The sequence below is a fragment of the Sinocyclocheilus grahami genome, unplaced genomic scaffold (assembly GCF_001515645.1).
Source record: "Sinocyclocheilus grahami isolate Dianchi unplaced genomic scaffold, SAMN03320097.WGS_v1.1 scaffold241.1, whole genome shotgun sequence".
In the NCBI taxonomy this organism is placed as follows: Eukaryota; Metazoa; Chordata; class Actinopteri; order Cypriniformes; family Cyprinidae; genus Sinocyclocheilus; species Sinocyclocheilus grahami.
Window position 1 is genome coordinate 155,521 of NW_015505420.1, and position 6,411 is coordinate 161,931.

The window sequence follows — 6,411 nt, forward strand, 5'->3', positions numbered from 1 at the left end:
TTAAGTTCCGTATCAGTTACAAAATATTATTACTTGCCTATAAGACCCTTAAAGGGTTAGTTCACCCAAAAATGAAAATTAGCCCATAAATTACTCACCCTCAAGTCATCCTAGGTGTATATGACTTTCTTCTTTCAGACGAATCCAGTCGGAGTTATATTAAAAATTGTCTTTGATCTTTCAAGCTGTTTCATGGCACACGGTCGTCCATAAAATGCATTGCTGTTCTGTTGTAAGTAATCTTAAAGATTCCTAAATGCATCTACTTTCGGAAGGCCAAATAAAGTGCTTTTGCTTTCACCTAGAAACACACAGCGTCTCCCTGCCATGCTGCTTCAACACTAACTGCGGTTACTGAAACCACGCCTTCTTTCTTTGTGTGCACATTTGGGCGGCATTATGCAAATATTTCCACATAGTGAGGTAGATACTGTATGTGGGGGCATGTTAGAACGAGCCGTTTTAGGGGGGCGTGGCAGAGTCTTAACTTTTATAAAGAATATCTCTTTGGTTTTGAGACTTTAGTCTTTGCAACTTCAGGGATCTTATCTATGGACATTCAGCTTGTAACACTCCAAAGAGAAAGGAAAACTTGAAATCGCATCATATGACCCCTTTAATTTTGGGTGGTAGAAGGGTGAGTATAATAATGTCACCTCATTGTATTTATTTTTTAAATGCTTATTGCGTTTCAGAGCAAATGTTTGGTTGATTACAGTTTAACGGAAGTTAATCATGCAAAGCATGGATAGAACGTGTGAAATGTATACATGCAGCCTGGATTTTGTGCATGCTATCAAATGGATTATACATTGAAAAGTTGTACGTTCGACTGTATGCACACACTAAGGATTCATGTAAGTATACTTTGGACTTAACTCTTGAAAAAAAGGTGCACTAGGTAGTGTGCAGCTGCAGTCACATCCATATATGTTTGCAGTGCACTAGATGCAACTGAATGTGGAAACAAGTATAGCTAGGCATTTACGGTTTCTTAGTTTTACAGTCTGTTTAAAACTCACAAAATGTGCTGAATGATGAAACCTTTGTCTTGACTAGATTCCTTGTTCTAATCAGTAGTGTGTTGACCTCATCGACTTTCATCAAGACACAGTGACCTCATCTAAAGTCCGACAGAACAGCTGTTCTGGTGAAAGCACAGACAGACGCGGTACTCAGGAACATGAACAGATGATTCGTACAGCAGAGAGACCCATGAGTGCCCATTTGAAGATCAGGGTCGCTGAAAAGGGAACCCACTTAAGAGCAACCCTGGAATTTCAATGAAGTGGGACCTTGGTGCTACTACAGACAAATAACGAAGGGAACTAAGGGCCAAATAAGGAGGCCGGCTTTGGATGCACTGGTCATTGAATAGAGGCTGAAGAGTCACTTTAAGAGTTGGGTGGACGTCTAATGGCAGTAATGTATGAGAGAAGGTCTGGGCTAATTGTGGCGCACATACAGACGACACACATTCACCTCATAAACCCTCTTCACCAAATGGCCTCTACAAAATATACAGTGTGAGTGTTTGTGCGTGTCTGTGTGTGTGTGATCACATGCGCTTAATGTCAGATATGGTCTGTCTAATAAAACAGCAGACTGGTCTGAGAAGTCATCACATAAAAGCAGCTAACTCAGGAGAAACGTCAAAAATATGTTGGTCAATTTTATCCAGCTGATTAACCATTTATTCTGTCCAGTATGTGATCTCAGTGCAAAACAGACCATGATTGTTGATATAATAAAAACATATACATAATATATCATTAAACAAATGTGAATGTGCAAAGAAACACGCCAGCCAAACTGGAACGTTCTTAGAACATTCTGACAATGAACAAACGTTCTTCCAGCAACAGTAACATTAATGGAACGTCCATTCAAAGCTATCTGGTTTAGGTTGGCACCCCATAAAATTAAATTTGTGCTGGTTTGGTGCTGTACGTTTGTGCTGGTTTGGTGTAAGAGATATAACTTCATTTATATATTTTATTTTATTCTCCACCCCACTTCATCCAACTCTCTTCAAACCAGTGCCGTGCGTTCATTGTGCGGTTTGTGCCGTTAAAACAAACACTGTAACTATTTCACTACTTTAAATATAACAAGAATATTTTGGAGGGCAGTGTTGTCACTCTCCACCCTATTTCGTCCAAATCGCACAAATCTTGTGTCGTTAAAATGAACATTGTAGCCTATATATTTCCCTTTCTTAGAAATAACAAATAGAATTCGGTGACATCAGGGACATTTTCCACTCCATGCCGTGCAAATCTCTCCAAACCGGTGCCGTTTGTTTGTGCTATTTTGTGGTGTAGAAAGAAACACCATAACTTATTCCCTTAGAATTTATAAAAATCTCTGGAGAAGAAGTGACGTGCACTAATGCTGTATTCAAGTCCTCCTGGGACGTTCGTACTTACGAGTTGACAAGTCGTAATTACGACGTCAGGTGCATTCAAGTCAGTTTAGTTGGCACAAGATGGCGGTGTACCTTCTTTTAATAAATTACAAGAAAATACAACAGGGTCTGTTAACTCTGCTTATAGAAAATGAAGAGCAAAGAATTCGCATCAGGTGTGTTTTTCACCTATAGGTGCAAAAATGATAGCATTTTTTACTTGGATTTCATTAACTAGCTGCTTAACCAATTTAAGTTTATAGGACAACTAAATTATCAATTTAAACAAAAATTTACCATCAACTACAGACGTTGCAGCCATCGATTCCACCATGTTTCTCATTGACATGCCCCCAACTCGGAAACTCGGGGCTTAAAGAAAATTTCGAGTTTCCCACTCGTAATAACGACTTTGTGGTGGCGTTCATGTGCGTTCAACTCGTAAATACGATCTATCCGACACCATTAGCAATATATGAAAAACGCTTTTGACCACAGTGTCGGACCGAGTCCCAAAACACACTCGCTACCAATCAGCAGTAAGGGGCGTGTCTAGTAATGATAGGGAGAAGAGAGCGCTCAGTGAGTGAACCTACATCAATCAGTGGTTTGGACAAGGTGACAAGGAAGCCTGAAGACTCACAGCTACCACCTTGCTTTATCAGGGTAGATGTTGCACACTGCATCAAGCTCATCAGACGGTGGGAATGCATAATACAAAGAGGAAACAGAGTTAGAGAATTCTATCTATGAGCTATGGCACAACTTTTACATTCTGATTCACTGGAAGAAGCAAGGGAGCTCATTCATTGAATTTCAGTTTGTTGCCTTCAGCGAATCAGAAGGAAATGATGACAAAGGTGTACCCGTTGTCTCAGAAACTTGCAAAGCTCAACTGAAGAGATGATTTGCAGAGGGAGTCCTGCCATGTGTCACTGAAGATGACCATTTAACAGATATAACTGGAATCGAGGCGACACTGCACACAGATCTGAAACATGGGTCACAGAAATCTGTGAAGATTGCGGCGCATCATGATGACAGAGACAATCTACATTTCCTTCCAGAGCCTGTCCCAAATATCATAAGAATGGCATGCTACCTCCCTGTTTGGACAGCTGTGATGGTTCCTCACTTCAGAAGTGTACACAACACAGCAAGCGCTGCAAATGTTGAGGCTGAGTTTAAAAACATAAAACAGGGCCTCTTGGACAAAAATGAATATCTTGAAAAATGGCAACTACCAGGCTAAAACACCCATTGCAGTGGCAAAAGTGATCAAACACTGTGAAGCACAATGTGAATAAATGTGATAAACGTGCAAATGTAATAACCGTCAACAAATACTGACCACCTTTGTTAGATTTTGAGCTTGATTAAGTCACTGACGATAAAATTCTTTGTCCAATGACAGAAACCAGCACAAAAGAGCGTGACAGGTGGATGGAGAACGGCCTTTTTTAGAAGTTTACAGTTTTTTTCGATTGCTAAATGACAGTGGGCACAACTGGAGCTACATGTGCAAAACTCTAACTACAGTCTGCACAGCAGCAGTTCATGTGGACCAAACTCTAGTTCGTTTTTCATTGCTGGAACACAGTTTTCAAAACTCTACACACTTATCCCATGACTTTAACCACAACCTGCACAACACTGTGGATTTACAGCACTTTGTTCAAATGCTAACACACTGCTGTCAAAACTGTGAACCACACATTCAAAACAGAATAGATTTCAGCCTTGTGCCTTTCAAACACTGCTGATTGCAATTTCAGCTGAAAGGCTAAGCAGGTGTCTTGTTTTAGATTACTACAGACTATTGAAGCAAACTGCTAATTTTCATTTACCTTAAAGAATTGTTATGTTCTAAAAATGTAAATAAATCATGTGAAAGAATGTCACTCTTTTCTTTGAAGAAAATATTACTTTGTATGAAGTCACTGAAATTGTTCAAACTGTAAAGATGAAAAGTTTGTATTTTCTGTATTGGTGTTTGATGCTAGTGTTTTTGCTCTCAGTGTGTTCTGAGTGACAGTGTGTGTTATCTCAGTGAGGGTTGTGCATAGTGTTTGGCTGCACTGAGCCTGTTTTAAGAGTTGTGTTGCTTGGAATGAGTTTTGCAGGTGATGTGAACTGTTTAGCTCAGGTGACTGTTGGTAGTGCAGACTGTAGTTAGAGTTTTGCACATGTAGCTCCAGTTGTGCCCACTGTCATTTAGCAATCGAAAAAAACTGTAATAGGCCTATCTCATAGCCTACACTAAACCAACACAAACGTTCGTTGTTTTTGCGGCACAAATCAGCACAAACTAATAGCATAGTTTTAGTAATTATTTTATTTTATGGGGTGCCAACTACACAAAGGTTTTATAATGTTCTCAAAACAAAAGTACATAAACGTTATTTATAGCTACATTGTTCAAGGAACGTTTTATTGCTGAAACATTTTAGTTTACATGTTTTAAATGTAACTACTTGTTTCAGAACCTTCAGAGAACATTCAAGTAACTGGTTGCAAAATGATCAAACAGTTTTTTTTCAATGTTCACATAACCAAGAAAAAGGCGTTTTAAAATATTTAAAAAGTGGATGTTTTGAACATTCAGGGAACAGTTAGAAATGATGTTTTATAAACGTAAAGGGCACATTAGCAAAACATTCTTTAAACATATTTTTGTTAGCTGGGACATAAAAGAATGCAGACATTTCTTAAACTGTGTGTGAGACGAACTCATGATGAACTATAGTGTTGAGGACCTGTGACATCTCCACCGTCAGCTCTGAGCTGTCATATGTGTGTGTGTGTGTGTGTGTGTGTGTGTGTTTCAGGCCTGCAGTCACAGATGGGTCAATCTGTGCAGTATAGGTCAACAATGTTCTTGGTGATGTTGTAGTTTATTAGGTGATAGGGCAAACACACTCATATGAACATACACACATGCCCTTGTGTTTCTGTTCGGCTGCTTTTAGTGAGTGAGAGAGAGAGAGAGAGAGAGAGTGTGTGTGTGTATGTGTGTACTGGTTTTGAGTGTTCATGAGTTCTGAACAGCTTTCATGGTTTTGCTACATGTGTTGAATTGTAATTAAGTTGAATAAAGTTTAATCATGTTATTGAGTTTATTTAACTTGTAATCTTGCTCGCATACTTGTTAACATATAAAAACACAGCAAAAACATCAAAAAGACTGACTCTGCATATATCGGGTGGGTTTTTTGTTTTGTTTCTGTGGTGTGAATGTGAATCGGATCTGGTTTGTGTTGAAGAGTGTGCTTATCGTCATTTTCAATGGAATCAATGTCATTTAATAGCCTGAAAGTTTGTGAAAACGGAGTTCTTTTCCTGTAAATGCCGCATTTAACAAATGAAGAAAAAAATCGCCAAAAGGAAGATGAATGAAGATTTAATCCAAGGTAGCCTAAATAGAAATAGGCGGATTCAACTAACGCATAAACAGATGCTCGCAGAGCATATAAGTGTTGCTGCGCTCTGTTCTGAGTCACACGCAGCGTTTCTCCACTAGAGAGCGCTGTTGCTCAACATATGAATCCCAGAGCAGAACAACACTCACGCGCGCGCGTTTACTTTAAATGGGGTGTGCTATTTAAATGGAGACATTCCATAGACTTCTTTTGTTTTCCTGCACAGCTCGTTATAAATACTATCTGACTCTAAACCCACACACTAACACTAACAGAAAACTTGTCAGATTTCTCTACCAGAAGTAGCTACACAAATATTTATTTAATTATTTATTTTGATATTGGTCACAATGTAGGCCAAACCAATCCACAGAAATGCAACATGAAAGAAAGAAAGAGAGAAAGAAAGAAAGAAAGATAAAGACTGTTGGCTGCAGATGTTTTATTGTCAGTGACTCTTTGCAGTGGAAGATGGACCCCCTTAACACATGGAGTCTGCACTCAGATCACAGATATGGATTTATCACAACTCACACTGACATAGCGAGAGAGAGAGAGAGAGAGAGAGAGAGAGAGAGAGAGAGA